Here is a 24,221-nt window from a genome sequence, read left to right on the forward strand (position 1 = left end):
ATAAATTCATTTGACAAATAGCTGAGCTGTATACCTACCCTGCATTTCCCAGAATTTCATCTCAATGCAATTCCTGTGTATTTGTATTTATAATGATGAAAATAAAGAATTTGGAAGACCCTGCTAACGAGCATGAACTCTAAGTTGACTAAGTAAAGCCTGTATCTGTAGAACATAATGCAGTAAGATTGATTTCAGAAAAGTGTTTAGAATAATTGATTTTTGAGACAGAAAATTAGTTGTGCAAGACTAATCATCACAAAATATAACTAAATTTCAAAATCCACAAGGAGGAAAATAGAAGGCATTTATTCTCAAACAAAACTGTATGCTGAGTAGTCCAGGGTTATTACATGCATGGTCAAAGAAGATGAAGTAAATTTTTTTTAAAAAAAAGTGTGTCTTAAAACTATGAAGATAGTTGAAAAACTACCCAGAAAAAGATTTCTTTCTAGAAAGATGTCATCAAAAACGTTGGATGATATCAAGAGGTCCCTTCCAACTCCTATTATTTTGTTATTCTCTAGAGATCTGAAGACAGTCAGATTTTCAGTTTTACATTGGAATGCAGCATATTGTAAAGAACAACCCAAAACCTTGCTTATAGCCATTTTCAATTGTAAGGATTGGTCACTGACAGCTAGCTCAAGCACCCTCCAAAATTACTACATTTTATATTGTAATGAAAAGTACATCACGCAGGATGCTCTACAACTTGTTCAGGATAAGACTCCTGCTGCAAAGAAGTGTTTCTAGCTGACAGATACAGCCCCAGGAATGTTCAGCAACTCTTCCTTTTTTAAGCTGTAACTTTGATACTTCGCCACAATGAAGAAAAATTAGATGTATAATTTAAGCAGTTAGAAAAGGAGGCACTTAAAGCCATTTCATTTCAAAAATTAAAAATAAAAGAAATATATTTTTCTAAGTGTATGTTAGTGAAAAAATAAGCTTAAACGGGTGTTTTAGTCAACAGCTATTTAAACCATAGGAAGACATGACATTTCCATGAGGAAAGTTTCTCTGCAGTCAGCCACTCATTCCTTTGCTTTCTTGTCAGACTTCTGATGATCTAACTGGCACGCCCATAAATTATACATGGGATTAAATGTGCTATGTATTATAATAAGTGCTTTATTGTTTAAGATGACTGCGGCAAATGAATCTCAGCTTTGTAAAACTCAATTTTAAATTGACTTACTGATCACATTTTAAAAGCTTCATGAAAAATATCTGCTTATTGTCTGGATAGTGTACCTTTAATAGCATGTGGCACATCCAGTATTCAAGTCCAGTAAAATGAAGACAGTGTGGAAAACAGAGAGACGAAAAACACTACAGGAAATGAGCATAATACTTTACCCCCTGAGTTTGCATTCAAAATCTTGCAATGAAACCATCAACCCATTACATTATTTGAAGCACAAGGCTGCAAAACTTGACACAACTTGCCCATAGAAGAGGTCTGAACAAATAGTGCAAGCACTTCTCATCAGGGCTGAAGCTCCAGGTTCAGGAAAGCTAGAGCACCTCCTGCAACTTGAGGGTTGATAGAAGAATAGAAAAGTGATATGAACAATATCTTAGACTGTTATTCATGACTTAAAACTAAACGTAATTATGATGATATGTTAGAAGAGTATATTCATGTAAAAAGTCCTTCAGCAATCATATATTGAATAAAACTGGTTGATGAATTTTAAATCTGCCTTTTTGCAGAAGTTTCAATGGCTATATGAATCACTCCTACTCTATTACAGAACTACAGAAGCCTTATCACTCTACTACACAGAATTGAGAAATATATTAAATGTAGAATACAACACAAAGGACTTAGGATACCACAGGAAAAATACTTCAATTTTTATGTTCTATGAAAACCACTGTAATTTCCTTTATATCAATGCATTTGTCGGAAGGAGTCAAAGGAAACCAAATTTCTCCAAATGACCTATTAAATTTGAAAGATTCCTAAGCCACTGAAATTTGGACTAGCAAACTTCTATATAGGTCCCCTGATTTTCCTGGTAGTTACCACAAAGTTAAGAACTTATGTGGAAGACCAACTTACGAGGAGTTCAAACAACAGACCTATTTATGAGCAAAAGGCTGATACAACATAATAACTGACCACACTGAAGGAACCAATGATTCTACATTTTAAGTCCTATGTTGCAGATTGCAAAGTAATTTAGTTAGCTTTTTGTATGTGAATACCCAACAAGTATTCAAGTATTACCTGAAGCAAGCTGCCAGACTGTGTTCCTTCTCCTCTAATTCCATGATGAAATATCAACTGTTTTGTTCACTGGAAAAGTCAGAAAGCAGATTAGAAGGGATAAAGGTGCACAGCTGAACACTTGGTCATTAAGACAAAAAGTGATGCTAGCATTTTCACCACAGTTAACCAAAAAAATTTTTTTTTGTAAGGCTAAAAATTAAGCCTTCTGGCTATACTGCAACACAATCCCTTTTTAATGTGCTCATCTTAGCTAGACAGCAGCATTGTAGACTGAGATCATTGTGTGTGAGCATGCACTGAGTTTCTCTTTCTACTTGCATGCACTAGAAAGTTTTTCCTGGAAGCAGAACTACATCTCAGCACCGGAGGAAGTGATTTCATAAACTTCCCTCAAGGAAAGGAAAGAACAGTGCTGGCCAAAAATTGCTGGCAAATAGTAAGGTCATAAAATAAATGTAGCATGATGTCAGTCTGGATGGAAAGAGCTGGAAATTGCCTTCATTTTACATTTGGAAAATAGCTTTAGTTGAAGACTGTTGAGAAAAGGAGATATTTTAGAAATGTTGACTCATTCTGTTTTGACATTTCATTTAATGTCATCTTTTATTTTTATTTTTGGAATGGCATTTTTCATTCCAAAATTGCCTTTTTCTAAAGGGAAGGTTAACAAACATTTCAACTTACATCTCCAAAAATGTAGTTGTTTGAGGTTCTTTTCCTAAACAGACATCAAATTAAGTAAATTTTTTTCTCACCATAGCAAAAAGTCTGTTACATCAGCAGGCTTGGAAAGTCAGTGCATGTGGAGATCTTTGAATCATCACATCAGAAGATTACTACAAGAGCATGATATTCAGTTATTACAGATTGTTCAGAAAAGGACTCGTACTCTCCCGTATTTTTTCTATTCAACTTCACCAACTTTCCTCTTAACTCAGATACATTTCTCAATTCTATTAGTAAGCAGGAAGATCTGCTTCCAAAGAACTCTTCAGTTGATATCTTCCTTCTCTCACAGTAGAGCTGTTAACTCCTTCCACTTATGTTTCCTCCATTTCAAACTCTTCCCTACTTTGTCTGCTGTTTTGGCCTGGTGGACATCTGGCCAAGAGACCTCTCCCAGGCTTATGTCAATCCCACAGCTTCTCTCCAAGTGAGATCAGGGCCCAGTTCAGTAAGATGTTAATTGTGAACAATGAAAATAATTAAGCAGTCCAAGCATCCATACACATACCCAATTAGTCTAGGAGAATCAAGAAGCAGACAATATGTTCTGAACAAGTTATATTAATGAAGAATGGTCTGACAGAGGCAATTCTAATTGCAGCATGACATGTTTAATCTAATTATGCTAATAGTTTACTTGCACTCTAAATCATTGCTGTCAGTTGAGACAGTGAAATCTGAAGTATCACACAGAGCCAGGGAAATCTAATGTGGACATCTCTATTCTGTATATATTTGTTCTATATGAACATGACTATTATGTTACCCTGAGTACTGAGCTGGTAGGGAATTCCTTGATGAAAATTCTATTTGAAGTAATTCCTTAGAAAAGATCAGTTCAAAGCAAACTCTTTGCAAGAACTTCAGGTAGGAAGTGTCTCTTACCAACTTATTCCCTTTCTGGAAAGTACTATTTACTTAGCTTTAAGTAAATCTGTTACAGCCATGACAAAAGCTGTATCATTTGCATAAGAAATATTCATCCCTGCCCTGATTACTTTTGTTGAAAATATACTCAACACCAACTCCAAAAACATTTGTTCTTCATTGTATTATATAGCACTACCTCAGTAAGAGGGCCAACGCAACATCTACCATACTCAAAGCTGGTGGAGAGAAGTATGCAGTACTTGAAAGACTAGCTCATGATTATAACAGAGGTAAACAATTAGTATTTATAAAATTTCTCAGTAAATTTTTGTATCCCTTTGATACGACCCAGATGATTACTACTTACTGCCAAAGACCAGGTTGTTTGAGAGGTACAGTGGCACATGTTGATACTTGGAATTCCATCTTCTAAATCAACTTACAAAGGGAGAGAAAGCAAGTCATGCTACAAGATTACATTCTTAATGCATAGATTGGCTGCTACCATGCATACAAAAAGAAAATCAAAAGCAAACTTCACTATTTAGTGACAGAAAACATTCTGAAATAATTCCACAGGTAGATCTTGGCAGACAAATTCCAAGAAACAGAGTTCCATGTCACGGAGTTATCTCTAGATCTGTGTCCATGACAGGGTGTCAGCAGGCCCACTGGCCCAAAAAGGGAGGGCAGGGTGTTGACAGTTTACAGGACAGTTTGGCCCAGTTCTGTGACTAATGGGGTAGGGGACCCACACGGGTCGGGGAACGGGGAAAAGGGGGGGGAAGGGTAGGGAGATGGGCCTAAAAACAAAACAGTGCCAGTGACCTGAGGAAGAAAGTTCATTTACTAAATATGATATTGGAATGCAAGATAACACAATATAATAGGAACTGAGGCTAATAAATCAAATAAAATATGAGAGAGAGATTGTCCGAACCTGACAGCCTTACTCTAAGAATAGAAGACAGAACAGTGGGGGAACGTGCATTCCCAGGCAGGAGAAAAGAGAGCATCTCGTGACTTGGAAAGAGTTTTATCTTTCCTTCCAAACGCAAGGTCCTCTGGGGTATGTAGTTCTTCTCTTCTGAGAACCAGGTACCCGGAGATCAGCAGTCCACAGAACTGGAGCACTAACTTTTTAACTCCCAGTGCACTGCATGATGTTATGATGTGGAATACAGATTAAAAAATCATAAAACCATGACAAATAATGAAACGTGAAACATAATCCAGATTCTTTGTGTCCTCTGATGAAGACATAACAAGAAGAGAATTCTTTTCACTTCAGATTTTGTTTTTGATACTTTTTTCCTGGTGCTCTGAGAAGTTTGACATACCACTAACATAATTTAAAAATAAATGAAATGAAGCCATTTCTTGGCTTTATACCTGCTAACATACACACACCAGTATACAAGTGTACTTAAGCAGTTTCACCCCCTTATCTTTTTTAGGTAAAACTTTCTCTGGGTTATCTTGAAAATTTAGATAACTTAATGGCTATCTGGAGGCATATGCAGAAAGTCTTTAGGAGAACAGACCATTCAAGGTCTTGACTATAGCGTTACTTACCAAAACTCTTCAGGCCTTCAAAATCCTTTCTGCTTAGCTTGCATATTTTTGCAGGCAATATTTTAGAGTGGGGAATAATCAGTAATAACAGGAGCATAAATAAAATCCCTCTGCATTGAGATGCTGTATTTATTCATCTTTGCAGTTTATTTCTTTATCTCTACACAACATCTGAAACTAATAATCTGAGTAAATCTGATAAAAAATAACAATTTCACACTAAAAATGAAGGCAAAATAAAAACTTCAAAATATTTCAACATCTCCAAATTCATGCAGCTGTTACTGGAACACAAGTCTCTTTGTGTTTATACAAATATCACAATCCTCAGTATTTACCAGTTTTAAAGCTGTCAATCCACATTCTTGGTTATCAATAGATGCTTATTCCTTAAGATACTGTTTCTTCAGGTTACACACCTGCTTAAACATTTCCTTTCAGACTTCACTGATACAAGTCCTAAGAATTTATTAGGAATCTCTCCAGCACAGGACAACAGCAACGAGCAAGCTGCTGTGCTCAGGAAGAATCCAGCCAGGAGTTTCTCATGGAGTACTGGAGTATTCAGAAAGATACAGATTAAGTTAACTGAAACATGAGCACTATGCCGCTACACACACTTAATAGAATCTTGTTGGTGTTTTTAGCCTTCCTTCTACTTAAGGGGCTGATTCACATGGATTGCAAATAAATGACCAAAAGCTTTACAATCCAATTCACATTACTGCTGTGGCACCATAGCCATGCACCATTCAGTGATATGCTGAATACACTGTGCAACTTCCCATTCTCTTACACACCAAAATACAAATTGCAAAGAAATCAGTGATTAGAACAGACATTTGGGTTTAAACTGTTCTCAGCCACCTTGAAAACCTGTCCATATAATAAAAAAAATGAATGATACTGTAAAGCTTCAATATTCAGCGTTCTCCCAGAACTCTTAGGCCTCTCCTGACTGTCACAATACTCATGAATTCATGTGGAACTGAACCTCAGAAACAAGTTGTATTTTGCAGATTTAGGCCTTGATTCTGCAAACAACTACTGAAGTTTGCTCAGAGAAATAAGTAGAACTACATTTGGAGGTAAATGTGCTCGCATATTTTCAGAACTGAAATTTCACTTTCGTTTTTAATCATTGTTGGCTCAAATTTTTCTTCCACAGTTATTTGATTCAGATTTTCCCCTTCTTATACAGAAGGAGCAAATATCAGAAAGCCTTTAGGAACAGCTTTCATTCTAAATATCTAGGATTGCTGCTGCTGCTATGAAAAATCTATTTCTGAGAGGGGTGAGGTCTTAATTGGAAATGGTTTACATTAATTCCCTCAAAACTTCTCATTCACATAAGTAATTTCAGTGAATTGCTGCCTCTGTTTAAAGAGGATTGACAGTAGATGAGATTCACATTTTGGTTACTTACAGTTTCACTAATGGTAACCGTTCGTTTCAGAGTCCCTCAGCACTTCTATTGTTTTTAATCTCAGTTCAATATGTCTCAGCATTTTCATGGAACAAAACACTTCTTCACATTAATAACATTTTCTAGTAATTGTACTGAGAATTGTTAGAGAGTTTCCTGCTGTGGAGAAGGGAATATTGTCCTTTGCATCAAGGACATGAATTTTACTTATGTAAAAATTCATGCAAGTTTTCATATTTTAGCCCACTCTCCCTAAAACCAACGCTTGCACTGTCTTAACACTAGGTAAGCAATATTCAGCATCTCATTCTTTACAAGTTCCACCATGTTAACACATTTCTTCTGCCACACATTTTACCAGAGAATATGGGAGTTCAACTTCATGAAGACAGCAGGATGTACAGTCAAGGAAATTTAATAATATCTGTTCATTTAGGAGTTCCAGAGTCGAGGCAAGGCTCTCATTTCCTCTACTAGCTACAAAATATGCTTCTATGCTATTTTTCCAAAGGATTCCCTGTGGGCAACAAGATGAACACACATCGGGTAATAGGATTTGTTTCTAGGATACTCGTCATGTATTATAGAAAAGGGAGTACACACTGAATGAAAAGGAAATAAAAGGTTAACGGAGTAAAGTGGTGAACTAGGTAACTAATTCTACCCATATGCCTATTACAAATGCCAAGTAAACCATTTCTCATTGAAGTGTTTGACTTGCCACCATCTTTCTTTGACGTTAAGGCTCAATTTCAGACATTAAAGACAGGGCTTGCAGAAGTACTGAATGCTCACAAATGCTACAAGTAACTCATTTCTTAAAATTTAAAAAGTATTCTATATTTCAACTGCCCTGGAGAAGAAAAAAGTCCCCATCATTTAAGAAGTCTACAGAGTATTAATTTTATTGTGTCCAGTTTATTTTGACTGTGGAGCAAGGTGCAACACCCACTCAATGGGATCCAAATGGGTCAAAATAGCGAGGAGAATAGACTCTAAGCGGTCTTTGTCTCCCCTTGGCATTCTCAAGGTGCACAACACAGCTTCAGTTGTATTAACTTTTGCAGAGTAATTTAAATAGAGAAAGAAGAAAAACTAACAATGGAATCTGGAAAAAAATCAGGGGGAATAATTCAAAACAGGAAGACTACAGGGAAGCTCAGTATGTTAACAGTCTACTATAAATCATTACTCTGCAGATGTTAGAAAACTAATTCTGGGCCATAGTTCTCATTTTAACAATTTGCTGTGGGAATTGGTAGAAGTCAGCTTAGGACTATGAATGACTTTTGAAAATTTGAGTAATTTGAGTCCTATTGTAACACCTGAGTTACAAACAGACTTGATAGTGAAAAAATTCACCCACTCAATATTCACTGAGGAGCTGAAGCCGGTGCTTCTGTGGCAAGAACACTGACCTCCACTGCTTTGCTTCAAGAGAACTCAGCTTTCTGAAGCAGTAATAAGTTCTTTTCTCCCTCTGTGGAATAGTCACCAGAAAGTAATATATTGCACTGCTTCATAAAAAGGAGCCAATACACTACACCATCCTAAAATAGCTGTAGATTGAAAGCTTAGCTGGTAAAAAAAAACATGAAAAACATAATTTCCTTAAAAAATTATTTTCCACAGTAAGTGTCTTGACATTTATTATTTTTTGTCCCCTATTTTAGTTAGGGAGAAAGACTTATTTAGATTTAGTTAAACCTAAAGATATTTCTGTTGTCAAGCTTAACTACTATTTATCTACTTTGATATACTACCCATTTTTCTACAGATTGAACTCCCTGGCTGTTGATATGGAAGACCTGTTTTCCTCCTGTTGCAGCTGAAGGAGAAAAAAATTAGAATCCTTATAGGTAATTGAATACTTAAATACAGGTATTTTTGAAAAGCACAAGAACACTTACTCGTGAGTTGTTTTTTTTTTTTTTAACATTCTGTACTTAAATTGGTTTTTATATTTGAGTCAAATGTTTCCTTTCTGATGTTTTCTAAAATTTAAGAGTTAATTAGGCTATTTGTTTTATTTAATGTGATGAATGGACTTCCTCCTCTATCTGTCCATCTGTTCTCACAAAGCTTTGAGGGGTTATCTTTCATGCTTCTATCTTTTTAGAAAACTTGACTGAAGTATTAGGGGAGGAACAGCCAGGGGAGGCAAGCAGAAAACTTGGATGAAATGGTAAGATAAACGCTGTGGTCAGAGGATAAGTGCGCTCCAAAACAAAATCCAAATCAAATAAAATCTAGCTAAGTTCCATGCATAATACATTACATCAAATCTGCAATGTTTATGCTGAAGAGGTAAACATGTTTTACTAAATATTATCAGATAACATGCTGAAACAAACAAATGCATTATTCATGAAAAACTGCAATGATTCACATGTCTCTAAATCATATTGCTTTTCCTTACAGGTGTAAAGAGATGAGTTTAAATGCATGAAGTGTAGCTTCACAAAGTTTACTAACTAATTTTAAATACATTTGACTTTGGAGGAGTCAAAGTTTCCCTTCACCATGGCTCCACGCTGAACCCATAGAAGTTTGCTGATGTAAATCAATAGAGAACACAATTTACACGGACCTGAAAGGCACAGCAGGTAACACAATTCTATTTTCAGGCAAAACCACGGAAAATCTTATTTAAACTACAGGCTACTATAGTTTGGTTCAGCTGTACTACATAATTATGTTCTTATGGTAGGGAACTTAGATAAAACAATACAAAAACAGACCAGGGCATAGACACTACCTGAGGCCTTTAGATGTTATTAGGGCATTATAACACTAAACACCTTAGCATAAGCACATTCACCTTCTAGTGTCCTTTTTAAAATTATTATATGTTTTTCCCTGAGATCACAGTCATGTAATGCCCAAGATGCAAACCTGACCAAGCCCATGGTGTTACAGTACTCCAGGCAAGTACAGATAGCTGTTCTATGTTTCTGCTCATCTGTATAGGCCAAAACTTTAGAAGCAGTCTCAGTTCATCTTAATTTAAGAGAGAAAATTCAGTCTCCAGCCAGCCACCACATTTCCGTACCTGCAGGTGGCTGTTCAGAAAGATCACTGTTTCAATAGATGTTCTTCACGCAAGTGTTCCAAACCCCTGAGCAGGATGTTCTTAATTATTTTCTTTTAAATACAGTTTCATTACATCAGCCTGTAATTTCTAGACACAGTGAATTCTTCTATAGAGTCTTCTATATATGTGCTGTCTCTGCCTAAATTGACCCTTTTGCCCAGCATACCAAGCCAAAAAACACAGATATACCATAAAATATTAAGTTTGTATCCTTTCCTTTAATTCACAAACAAAATCTACTTGATTTATCCTTAGTAATCTTTTCCCCCCAACTGAAAATTTACATTAAGTCACATAAAATCCAAGGGTACCAGTTTGTAATGATATTAAGGTGACTTCCAAGTGAGTTTTTCAGAGCTTCTTAATAGTATTCCAGGAAGCAAACATACAGTTTTGTCTTTTTCATTTCTGAACTCAAGGAAAATGTGATGTCTAATGACACATGAACTGGATTCAAGCAGTGGTAAAGATGTACCACATTACACATTACAGTAGAATGTTTATTGGCCTCACAGTTCTGAGGCTAAAACTTGCGTTTTAGCTCTGTTGTCAAGTATTCTGAAAGCCCAGACAGCACTGACATTGGCATGACCTATATTTCAGCAGGTAACTGGTACTGGGTACCAATAAGTACAATACAAAGTGAGGGCAGCATTACTCCTTGTGAGCAGCTGCTACATCAACACCTGCACTTTTCTTTGAATAGGTGAAGGGTTTTTTTTTTTTGTCCCTTCAGCATATGTTCTACAAGATAAATTGTTTCCGATCATTACATTGAAAAATTAATTATTCTTGAATAATATATGCATTACTTGACATTTATTATTCTATGAAATTTCTATATGCAATATCAAAAAACACCAGGATATTTGCAAATGGTCATTGGTAAACTATCACAGAATCATAAGGGTTGGAAGGGACCTCTGGAGATCACAGAGCACAACCCCTGCTACAGCAGGTTCCCTACAGCACATCACACAGGAAAGCATCCAGGCAGGGCTTAAATATCACTAGAGAAGAGACTCCACCACCTCTCTGGGCAGCCTGTTCCAATGCTCTGTCACTCTCACAGTAAAAAAAAAAAGTTCTTCCACATGTTGTGTGGGATTTCCTGTGTTGCAGTTTTTACCCATTGTCCCTTGTTCTATCATGGCGCATTACTGATAAGAAGAGTCTGGTTTACAAGTCACTGGAGTTCCTCTGTCTACTGCAATACTTTAGATATCTCTAATGAAAGTTGTTCAGTATTTACCTTTTTCCCCCCTCGAGACTGAACACTAAATAAGAAACCTCCACTTCAGAATATTTTCTTCTTTTGTGTGTGTATGCCATTGTGCAAAGGCAGACATGTACTGTGAAGTTCTGAAACATTTTCTAATCCCCTTGCCTCATCCTATGACCCTTCAACTCCTCAGCTTTCTATCGCTTAAAAATAACTGAGGGGAAAAAATTTTCTTCCCATCTCCAGCCTCCTCAGCACCACTGCAATTATACAAGTGTCATAAGACAATAAGAAATATGAAAGATAAGGTGGGCCACATCTTTGACAGAAGTAAGGAATTTTAACTGTACTTGAGTGTATCTAGTTATCAGGAAGAGCCAGAAGCAGGAAATAACAACAGAAGTCCAAGTCAGGCCATAAACAGTTTGAACAGGTACATCGATATTACACTTTATATCATTTGTACCAGATTTTGGCCATATGAACCAGCTCTCATGTAAGGTTTTGCATCTCAACATGAGACTCCTTTAGAACATTTCTCTCTTTAAACTAAACATTAATGTAAAGCACCAGTGGAAAACTTTAACAACAAAACAAGGCACAAAAAAAAAAAACAGAACTATTAAGCTTACTTCTTCAATTTTACTGCTAAATATATATATTTTTAAACTTTCTCCACTACTTAATAGATGCCAAGGAAGTCTTTTCATCTTTCTAAAGATTAATGAGAAGAGACTGAAGTGATAATTATCTCTTCTCTGATCCTCCACCAATTAAAAATAAACTTCTGGTTAAAAGTTTTCTTAAGAAAGGTGTATAAAGTCCAAGCTAGTTCTAAATAACATCCATAGATAAATAACAGGAATTTAAATCAGATCTTTACCTAACTGCACTAAATACTCTTTCCTGCAGGAAGAACCCCACTAAGAGTACAGTTGGTGCTGCTATACTCTAATCTCAGGAAGTTTCCTCAATGACCATTAAACTGCAATTGCTGTTTAATGATCTGTTAACGCTTTTGTGAACTTTGCTTGAGTGCAGTTTTCTGGAACTTCCCCAAGAAGTGCATATAAGATTACAGTAATGAACTGTTTGAGGCCATATCTTAAATCCATTCAGGAACTAAAACCATATCAAAAGCTCTTGGGAAAAAAATTGTTGTCACAACATACCTTCACCAGAATCTGCAAATTATTTCAAATCAAAATACTTATTGTCACTGTATTGAGTTTTATATAGCTCTGCCAAGAGCATAGAAAAATCAGGTGGGTTTCCACTGACAGATTACTTAGCCTCAAATTAGGTTATAAAAGTCTACAAAGCCTTATAAGTAGCCAAAATTCCTAGTCTTGTTGCTCTAGCAAGATCTCTTCACAGTTCTATCAGGGCTGTTGCAGAAGTAACGTCTCCCATTTTATTTTGTTTACCCACAACATCAGAGGTGGATGCTGGTGGTATAGCAATAAAGGTTGAATCTTCCCATCAATATTCTGTTACATTTTGTTGCTGTGTGACAGATGGCAGCAGAGGAGCAATCTGACAAGCAAGTGTGGATAAAGCAGAGGTGTAGAACAGAACACCCTCATGCAAAAAAAAAAAAAAAAAAGCACCCACTGACATTCATCAATACTTGCTGAATGTTTATGGAGACCAATCAGTGGATGTGGGCACAGAGAACTAGCAAGTGGTATCTTCCAGCACTAGTAACAGTGGGTCACCTCTGCTGGTACAAATTTTGAGAAGTGTAGCATGCAGGCTCCTGTTCATCGCTGGTGAAAGTGCATAGCTAATGGTGGTGACTATGCTGGAAAATAACGTTTTGTAGCTGAGAACTTTCTATTTCAAATAGTGCTATTGTACTCTTTGTTTCTGTTGCAACTTCCATGGAGCTAAATAGAAGGCATTACCTCCAGAGCAACTTACATACTTTTTCCAAACTGAAGTAGCATCAGTGATTGAGATCTCAGATTCCATGAATTGTACGCAAGCAGTGTGCTTTGCAAGGTATACTACTGTTCAAAGCAGTGCATCAACTCTTATATTTATATCCATAGCCTACTCCCGACTTCCACAGCAGCCTCACCTTCAAAAAGGAACATCCTTTAATTGCAACTACTTGTCCATTTCCAGTATAAGATACGGAACACAGAATTAATTAGCTCCACTATTTTCTCCCACCTTGGCTACACTTCTCTCGGCTCTGTGCTCACTGATTGTCAAAAACATGAAGATTACACTTTCCAGCATTTCCTAAAGCTCTAAAAACATTGGTTTTCTTCTTCACAATGAAGATTTTAAGAGTTGGCAACTACCAAGTATAGTTTCTCACCTGAAACCGTACTCCCCACCACTTGAGATCTCTGAAGTGGATCAGTTGGCTTTGTGATAGAGTTTTGTCACAGCTTCCTCAGTCTGTTTTCCTATAGAACTGGAAACATAAGTGACTTGCTAAGCACCTGGCCACCTGAAAAAGTTCTTTAATTTGGGCCATGAGGGACACAGCTGCATCCAATGAGCTTAATGATTGTAAATAGCTATTTTAGTACAAATCTGGCAAATAGCTTAGGGTTTTGGTAGTGGCCTAACCATAACCCCCTCCCCCCCTGCCCCCACACACTTCTATCACTCTTTTAGATGTAGATTCCTTGTGTTACAGTAAGGGAATTTTTGGTACAGCCTTAAATAAAACAATCACTTGTTTACCTAGAGCTGATTTTAATCCAAAATTAAAAGTCAAACTAAAATGGATTAACATAGCTGTAGCCCTTGCCAGAAACTGAATGGCAGGGACAAGATTCAAATCTGAGTCACCAATGAGGCATTGATTTAAAACCCTATCTGTGATCCTGCAAAAACTCAGCTAAACTTCCTGATGATCAAGACATTAATTTTCTCCACTATCAAGCATCAATCATTGCATTAACAAACCATATTGTATAATGAAGAAAAAACAACCTGGTAGATAAGCAGGGCATTATTCAGCGGTGCATAGGAAAACAGACATTATCTCATAGAAAAATTAAACAGTTTTACAGTCTTCTCTTGTTGAAGAGATTGCTGAAGCTAGTTGCTTTTTTCTTCCCACAAAAACGGTATCTGTACTTGAGAAACATATGCTGCCTTGTGCTACCTGCTTCACCTAACTCCATCAGGTTAGACAAGTAGCTTCTACAGTCTTCTCATTACTGCTAAATATCCTGGTTAATCACCTTAACTTCACTCATTTCAGATTTTAACAAAATTACATATAACATCAAAAACTACCACTTACCTGCAACTTATTAACCTATCTTTCTGTTTCTTAGCTAACAAAACCCTTAACTAAATGTATTAATGAAAACCTTCTATAAGGACAAGCAGCAGATATAATCACCTTTGACCACTTTTTTGAGTCACCCAAGAAAGGTATCTGTCACAGTCCAGTAACAAAGAAAGAATAACTTACCTGTTTCTGAGTGTCAAGGCTTGCTAGAAACCACCAAAGAAGGCAATCTCCAAGTAGAAACACTTCTCCTTTGGCTGCCAGTCCTTAAACGAGGTTAGGGAGGGATGAACTCTGGGTCCACCCCTTCTGGTCACACATGAATTGCTTCCACCTGTGCTCCTAGGGCTGGCCATGCCCCTTCACCAGGTGCTCAATCATTAGTTTCTGCCACGACCTAATGGTCCCCAGGCACCCTCCAAACGGTTTCATTTTTCAGCGTGCAGAACTGAATACTATATTGGTTAGGACAATCACTTATTTCCATCAGGAGTTTCAAGACTGTGCACACCTCTGGTTTAGCGCATTTCCCATTTTGGGAATTCTCTTTTTCCCTGGAATACTTGGAGTTGGTTTTGCTTTAAATTACAGACATAGCTGCTAGTCTTTCACACAAAATATATATACAGGCAAATATTAAAGTATATAACAAGTTGTATGAGTATTATTTTGAAACACATTTTATTTCCCCACCTGAGGGTATAATTATTCAGTGACTGGTAGGTCACCAAGTCCTCCAATCAGTACATATTATTTCAGAAGATGTATCAACTGGTGCAATTGAAATATGAAAGTGCGTACATGAGATTATGGGAGGGGGGAGGGAAGAGGAAAGTTATTAAGCTTTTGGGAAAGAAAAAGAAAAGATACTGAAGACCTTGTCTCCAGGTACTCAGCAGCAAAAAAAGAAAAAAGAAAAAAAAAAAAGATGAAAAAGAGACTGCTAGAACAGAGTTTTGGCATTAGGGAATTCTATCTGCAGCAGGGTCAGCTCTGAATGTGAGTAGCACACGGGAATGACAAATCTGAAGGGAAAGGAATTATTTTTAACTGAAGTGTCTGTGATAATAAGTTGAGGGGATATTGAAGGTTCTGCTCTTAACAAAGGCCAGAGCCTGACTGCCACAGCTATTGCAAATAATAGGCTAAAATCATGCCACGAGAAAAAACTCTCTAATTTCAGAAAAATTATGTCAGAACTTCAGGAGTCACAACAAGACAGGGAGGCAGGAAAACAGCGGCTGTGTATGTCCTGTTGTTGTGTGTTTAACTCACAAGGGGAAATGCAGGATGTAGTGAATGAGCTTTTATCCTGCCACAGAGCATAGCATTTGCCTCTGGCTGCACAGTGTAGGCACACAATATACCCTAAAGTATGACATCTATATTTCTTGCACAAGCCCTGCACGGGGATTACAGGCACAGCACTGCTTTCCTTCCTTGCCAGGAGGCGCAGTCAGTCACTTGTTTGGGTGAAACATAGAATCATAGAACCATTTAGGTCGGAAAAGACCTTTAAGATCAAGTCCAACCATAATGCAACACTACTAAGTTCACCACTAAACCAAGTCCTTAACTGCCACATCCACATTGCACGGGTCTCCTCTGTACCTAAGCCCTATCCCATTTCCTGAGCATGGCATACTTACATAGCTTACAGAGCACTGGTGCAGCTTGGGAGACCTTTGCTTCCCTTGTCTGGGGAAATTTTGTTCCTGCATGTTTTGTTCTCTGCAGCTGTTGCCCTGTCAGCCACTAGGAGGTCACATCCCCACATTGACCAAGCCCCAAGCTCTGGGTCTGTCCCTAGGGAAGGGTGGCAGCTGTCAAATGGGAAATGCTGATTGGGAAATGAATGATTCACCTGCCAAAGCCAAGCAGCCAGCTGTGCTGTCCAGCAGCCTCTCTCCTCTGCCAGTACTCTCAAAATGAGCACAAAACTAAATGGGAGGATCTCTGGTCTTACTGGCATCACAGTGAGGAAAATCTTCAACCACCTTTGAAAATCCAGAATATTCAATTAGCGATTAGAGCGCTGAGTTGGGAGTTACTGTAGGAAATACAGGTATTGCATAGGAGAACTGCAATCTTATACAAAGCTTTGCACCCTCAAGTTATTTTCAGCTTTTCCTGAATAATTCTTTTCTTATATCTTCAGATCTCACTACTGGAAAAAAAAAAAAAAAAAAAAAAGTGCAACAAGGACTAGAGCTTCTGCGTGAAAGCAACTTTAGTAACAAGAATGTTCAACCTTAGATTATTCTCCTATTTAATCATTAACCTTTGTTTTCCTCTGGGGAACTGTAGAATATTTTTTAAAAAGTGCTCAGAGAATTAAAGGGGATTTATTTACAGTTTAAGATAAGATAGTTGACTCAAGCTCAGGCATGTATGGAGGTGTGAAAATTTCTGATGTACAGTTCTGTCAACAATATTGGATAAAATGGCGAGAAGGAACACCCCATGGAAGACATGCAGTGACAGGAGACAAAGTCTCTGGAGACTACATTGCAGCAATGGCCCCACTGGAAGACACTAGCGGAAGAGCTAGCATGAAGTACGTTCACAGGACTTTAGGCTTTAACTTGCCGTCGCTATAGAAGACAGTGTTTTTGCATGAAATACAATCTATTTCAATTACAAAGAATAGTATTTAAGGCATGCAAACACAGGATATGAACTTCTTCACTTTAAAAATGAGTAAAAATCTAGTGTCAAGTTACAGTTGCTAAATGAAGAAGCAAAATCTCCTTTGGGATATTAGTTGCTGCCTATATAAGACACAAGTTTAAAGGACAACATCCTACCCAGCGTCAGGTTACAAAATAAACTGCAGTAGCAAGACCAGATGTGAAAGTGGCATGGTTATTAAAAAAAGGTTAACAGGGTGAGGTACCTAAAGACCAGTGGCAAAATGTCATGTTCTGCGTGACTTATCTTCCTGAGAAGAAACTTCCCACTCCTGAGAGACCTGATTTTCAGAGATGTGGTCACTAACATGCCCATCACTTTAAAGGAGACTCAGTTCCCAAAGTTAAGTTACCAGCATTAGACCTCATGCTCCAGTTCTTGTCTGACCTTAAGTCTCAGACACTGAGGAGAAAAAAAAATAATATAGTAAATAAAAATAATCTGTGGTATGATATTTTTTGATCAAGTACATCACATGTATGATGCATGAAGTACAACAGCACTTTCTTTTATTCATAGATTAAAATACATGACCTACATGCAGATTTGCTCATTATTGTATCATGAGTAATCCTACTTGACCCAGCTCCCTTCCAAAATACAGTAAATTTCCACACTTTCTGATTGTTTTCTTGTTTTCTCTTGCCTTTGTTTCTTCTGTGCAGATTGAATTGCTTTAAGGGATTTGATTTACTTTAGATGCTAAAAATTTTAAAGTGCTTCAGAAGTAAACTTTGTGTTCTAGGTAAAGGTAAGTTAGTGCTAACTAAAGGCAATTAGATTTTTTATTGATTTCAGAAGCCTTCTATAGATTGAAAAATGTTCATGAGGGTGCTACTACTGACTGCAACTGATGCTGTAAAAATAGATATACTGAAGTTTTCTGTAAACAGTAATATTTCAACCAGCTTCTTAACTTCTGATACAATAAATAAATAAATAAATAAATCCTGTGTAGCCCAATCTAAAAGAATCTATGCGTGTCTGACAGAAGAAGCCATCTCAAGCAGCTGAGCTAACAAACATTTAATTCAGTTCAGAACCAGTCCTGGCTTGCGAAATGCTTTTGAGAGTGATCTGCCCAGTTTCCAAAACTTTCTGTGCAAGGACTGAACAGGAATGAGGGGTGTGAGAAAGTTCAGCTTTTGAGAGCCTACATTTGGGTGTCCAGAAGAAGATACAGAAGAAGATATTTGGAACGTGTGCCAGGTGGTTAATCTCCCATCCTAGCTGGTGGAGCTGTAGCCAGTACAGTCAGCAAAGATACCTCCAACATAGTGCATGAGATTAAGAGTTCTCTGGACTCCATTGACTGCAGTGATTTCGTCTCCAGTGACTACAAAGGGACCAGAGACACCTGCTTCACATGTAGATATCTCCTCAAAGCTCCTCAGTGTAGGCCCTCCATTTGTGAGCTGAACCCTACAGTAAGTCTCCTTCCTTCTGAGTTGTGGCACTGTGCAGCTGGGCAAAGATGAAGCACTGCTAAATAGAGTACTTCAGCATCTACTTCCCTCATCTAATTTCTGTGTGTTCCCTGACTAATTAACTTTTCTCCTTCAGAGCTTTCAGGCTGGTACTTTCTGTGAGGAACACACTGACTTTCTAAGTAAGTCATGATCCTTCTTTCCGTTGCTTGAAAATGTGAAGTGTGGCTACATGTGACAGAATAAGTACTTCTCTATGCCTAATAGCAAGATGCCTTTCAAATCATGTGTGCCTTAAAGCTGGTTCTCTCCACTATTAAATGAGAAAACCTAGCAGGAGAGTTTAAAAAGCATTTAGCATCCAGCCTCATCACCATCTGGTCAGATCTGATTATTATACAATCAAGCAATCTCCTGCTAGCTGCACCACAGGGGAATTTCTTAAAAGGACTGCCGTTTGCCATTTGTAACTGTAGCAGGGAATAAGTGGAATATATGACTTGTGTTCTGTGCCAAAATCAGAGGTGCTTGCTTTGCTTTAGAGACACTGATGATTCCGCATCTAAACCAACAGATTTGTGTAGATTAAATAATTCGCATAAAGAAAAACAGCAGATTTGCGAAGTGTTATTAAGGCACCTGAACCAGGCAGTACATTTACACCTGCGCTTTAAATTGATCACAGGAACTCCCAGTACCAACACGTGTGAAAAATGGTTCCCTTTAAGAGAACAGATGCTTCATTGTTAATAGGAGTTTCACACATGAAAAATTAAAAGTTGTTGAAGACTGCCTGTTCAGCCCCATGTATTCACAATGAATATTAGAAGCTCTTAATTAAGCTCTATCTCATCAACTTCAAAACTCTATTCTTGTAGAAAGTAGACATTGCAAGAACACAAAAATAGGCCAATGTTTAATCATTGAGGTGTATAAATAATTTCAGTAATTATTTTGGGAGAAAAAAGCAATAGACCAGTATTTTCATACATGGTTAAATAGAAAAAAGAACATCTGTGACTATCATATATTTGGAAAGAAACAGACATTGGCTATAGCATAGATGAAAAACATGAAACAAAACACAATGTGCTTCTGTATTTGACTACTTAGGAAAGCTCACAAGCACTGAAAATCATTAAAAAGAGTGATACCTATATCAAAGTATAATAATAGATAATATGCGCTATACTTTAAAAGAGAAAAGTTTAAAGCTCTTGAAACTAGGCTCTGTTGTCACTGGAATTAGAGTAACCAATTAGTAGCAGTGGGTGTTCTTATCCTGCACAGATAGAGGGCATTAACAAAGTAACGTTCTCTTTCCCTCTCATTTCTATAACCTTCTTAACTAACAGTATTATGGTGGCTTTTTTTCTTATGGTTATGCAAAGTTAATGGTTTTACCTGTCAAGTTCATAATCTAATTTCTCAAAGAGCCAATGTCAATCACATAAAACTTAATGATTTATAACAAATCAAAGTCATCTGTATCACAAGATCATATATAATAATATGTTGAATTATTATCTTCACGATCTCACAAAACAAGATCCAGTACAGGCTGCCCAGAGAGGCTGTGGATGCCCCCTCCCTGGAAGCATTCAAGGCCAGGCTGGGTGGGGCTTTGAGCAACCTGGTCTAGAGGGAGGTGTCCCTGCCTATAGCAGGGGGTTGGAACTAGATGATCTTAAAGGTCCCTTCCAATCCAAACCATTCTATGATTCTATGACTAGAAGTAGCTGCAGACATTATAATAGATATTGATATATATCACTTCCTAGTAGTTGACTGTTCACTTACTAAAATGTCAAAAGCATCTAAAATTTGTTATCTACTCTATTAGTTACATGTTCCACTGTAATTCAGACTTCTTCACATGGCCAGGCAAGTGTTCCAGCCAACAGTCATGTAGGAATGGCATTACTCTGTTCTGTGGATTAGGCTTCTGCCATGGGAGATGAATTCTGGGAGATTAACAGCTGCAGAACATCAGGACTCTGTAGCACTTGCTAGGATCCATCTGCAAAGGCAGGAGAAATTAGGTGGTGATTAGGAATAGTAATGAGACTCTTCACATTTCTCTGGTTTAATATTACTTCATAGATAACTTGATATTTCACATTTTTTAAAAAATTCTTCTCATATACAAAGTCTACGTGACAGTCTTGAAAAGAGCAATTACTGTGATTCCTATTAATGTCATTCTCTGATCCTCGTATACTTTCAGGGCTCTGGGCTTCTGAAGAAGCAAGCAATACAAAGCACTGCCTTGTTCCCAGTGTTTTGTAATTGTAAAGAAAAAAATACCAAATGCCAAAATAAAGGTTTGGAAATGTTTATCATTGCATCCTTAATTCTGCAAACCATCCAAGTCATCTGATTTTAATTTTTTCTCAGTGATAGCATCAGTGACCTTTTCTGTAAGAGCAGGAACAAGACAGGTCTGGAGCATAAGAACCTCAGAACTTGTTTCAATATCCTCTCTCCAGCAGTGTCCAATATCAAGAAACCAAGAATATGCAGCCAGGGCATTGTGACACTGCCATTGTGTTCTCATAGCTGCTAGTGCTCATTGACTGAGGGAATCACAACAGGGATATTTGTATTTAGTGGCATCTGATATATTACATTTTAACTGAATTGGTCTCTTAACCTGCTTAAGCTTTTCTCAGCTTGATTTTGGGGGGCAGAGGGAAGAAGAAAAAACAGATTAAGGATATAGATTTGTTTATTTATTAATTTATTTTTAAGAAGGGAATAGCTCAGCACTGATAAATACTACCCACAGAAGAATTGCATGCAACCATGCTTGGCCCCCACTGTTATTTCACAAGGCAAAAATACTACCCAGGAGAGGACATAGAAATAGTGTAAATAGAAAACAGAAACACCTCTGTACTTTTTGTAAGTTCAGAGTGAACTGTAGATCAAGGATTTCCTGATATAGGTGTGACGTTTTATTCTGAATAATAGTCCTGGACTGACTTTCCCATGAGTTTGTTCCTTTGCTTTTCTGAATTCTGAAAGCTTCTAACATCTACTTTTTAGTATGACCAACTGCCCCTCAGCTGACCAACGTGTGGTGTGAAAAGTTACTATCTCCTGTTTTGAAACAGACCTGATCATTCCATTCAATAACTCCTAATTATTTCACAAGAAAAAGGGACCATGAATTCACCTCATTTATTTATTTCCTCTGTTCTTCCCACCATGTCCCTACCAGTTCTTGCTGGAGAATATCTGGTCAATCATTTCCTCAAATGATTGATACCTTTGTATTTCATACCATTGATCAGCTTTTCTTGCCTACTCAGTACCTTTTTTCCTTCTGACATCCCATTCTGGTATTATGGAAACTACTACTACATAACAAGATTCATAGTTTGGAATACAGATTTAGCTACAAACATAATGTTCCCTTTTCCTTTCCTTCAGTTTCTTTTGTAACAATGCCTGACGCTTTGCTTCATCTGCAACCAAACATTAAGCTGAAGGTTTTGAAGATATATTAGATATTCAAAAAATCACCCTCCTAAGCAGTGATGGCTAGTTCAGAGATCATCATTATTCCTGTAAAATAAGGATTGGTTGTCTCTCATATACATTATCTTTGGTCCATCAGCATTGAATATCTCGTGTCTCTTCATCATATGTTCATTCAGTACTGTGAAATTCTTCCCAGTTCTTTGCAGTCAGCTTTTTGTTTTTCATCAGCAAACCTTATTCTATCCATACTTCATATCCAGCTGTCTCATCATTTCATCCCATGTTTCATTTATATTTTAAGGTAGTTTTTACAAGCCACTCAGCTATGTATTTATATTAATATCAACTGTAAATCAATAGTTACTGACACATTGTAGACATTTTGTACCTAAATTATGAAATGCCTGATACTGAGACCACATGACCTAATCTCAGAGTTTGATTTTGCAATCTACAATGAATATAAAATCATAATTGACTATCTTTTACTCTTTTGATAATACGCTATTAACTCTTTCAGAATATCCATCAACACATTTCAAGGAGTTATACAGGTGTATATGGTGAAACAAATATTGATCACTTGCTTTGGGTTAAATATTTATATATATATTCTCAATATAGAATCCCAGAATGACTGAGGCTGGAATAATGCCCAGAGAGGTGGCGGATGCCTCATCCTTGGAGACATTCAAGGTCAGGCTGGACAGGGCTTTGAGCACATCAATCTAGCTGTAGGTGTCCCTGTTCATTGCAGGGGAGTTGGACCAGATGACCTATAATGGTCAGTTCCAATTGAAACAATTCTATGATTCTATGAATGTTCTGGCTAAAAAACTTTGATTTTCCCAACTTAGGCCAATTTAAATGAATTCAAAATAGAAATTCAAAATCTCATTTGTTAAACATTAACACTTTTTCACATAATTTTGAGTAAGTTCAAGTGTTATTATAAACATCTAGTAAGTTTTCCTTTACTCTTAAGACCCCTGTTTCTCTGCTTTTAGAAGAGTAAAACCAAAAATTAATTAACTGCAGAGCTGTATTCATGCATTCAAATATTTTAATCATTCACTTTATAGGTACGCTGCTCAGACATTTGATATCACAGGCAATAAGAGTTATCTCTGTGAACATAGAAGATCAGAGTAGAAGACCAGGAAAGACAAATGTAGTGTTTATCTTTCAAAGAGAATATGAAGGAGCCCAAAGACATGAACCCATTAGATTTCAGGTCTCAGAAAGCTGCTTGAACCGATTCATTTTAATAAAGACTTAGGAAAAAACATGAACTGCAGAGCCAGCATTTGTTTCTCTAGAAACAAGGTATTATTAGTGTTGTTATTATTGGTATTATTATTAACAGGTATTATTGGACTAGGCTTTGAGCAACCTGACCTAGTTGTAGATGTCCCTGTTCATTGCAGGGGAGTTGAACTAGATGACCTTTAAAGAGTCCCTTCCAACTCAAAAGATTCTATGATTCAATGATTACGTGCATAGGTTCTGGGACACAGGTAAGAGGGACAAGGGTACTTTAAGTATCCCAGCTTGAATAAGGATGGTGTCTTTACTTCTCATGCCATTGTAAAACAAACCATGTTCTGGATGAAAATATGATAGTGTTTGTGAAAACTGGAAAAATTGCTCTTGAAGGCTAATTTTCAGTACCTCCTGGCAGAAACAGAAGATCACAAATTAAAAAAAAAAAAAAAAGAGATGCATGAAATTTTGCTGATGACTCCAAGCTGGTTAGAACAGTCCACACACTAAAGGACAGGCTTAGGATGCAAAACGGTCTCATACAAATATGTGATATGATCTGCAAAGGATGATACTGTTTAACAAGGTCAGGAGTTCAATGTTGTTCTCAACTATGTGTAATTACTTAGATGAAAGAATGGGTGACAACATTTCTGCAGAGGATAATCTGGAGTCACTGTGGATTGCAAAGGCTTCCATCAAGGTTTCTCAGTACAGGTGAAACAAACTTCTGTCAGGAATAGCACAGTTAAAGCCGGTCCTGCCTTGGGACAGGTAGATTTCAGTCTGGAGAAGAGGAGGCTCAGGGGGGACCTTATTGCTCTCTATAACTACCTGAAGGGAGGTTGTAGTGAGCTGGGGGTCAGCCTCTTCTCTCTTGTAACTAGTGACAGGACAAGGGGGAATGGCCTCAAGTTGCGCCAGGGGAGATTTAGGC

General features: G+C 37.3%; 1 long non-coding RNA gene across 1 annotated transcript; it reads right to left on the reverse strand.

Moving 5' to 3' along the window:
- Positions 310-14,684, reverse strand: LOC110394396. The gene is made up of 5 exons (XR_002435591.1): positions 14,601-14,684; positions 13,485-13,583; positions 2,998-3,078; positions 2,240-2,308; positions 310-1,539 (listed from the first exon to the last, which is right to left on the reverse strand). It is a non-coding gene; the product is annotated as an uncharacterized LOC110394396 (long non-coding RNA).

The sequence above is a fragment of the Numida meleagris genome, chromosome 2 (assembly GCF_002078875.1).
Source record: "Numida meleagris isolate 19003 breed g44 Domestic line chromosome 2, NumMel1.0, whole genome shotgun sequence".
Taxonomy (NCBI): Eukaryota; Metazoa; Chordata; class Aves; order Galliformes; family Numididae; genus Numida; species Numida meleagris.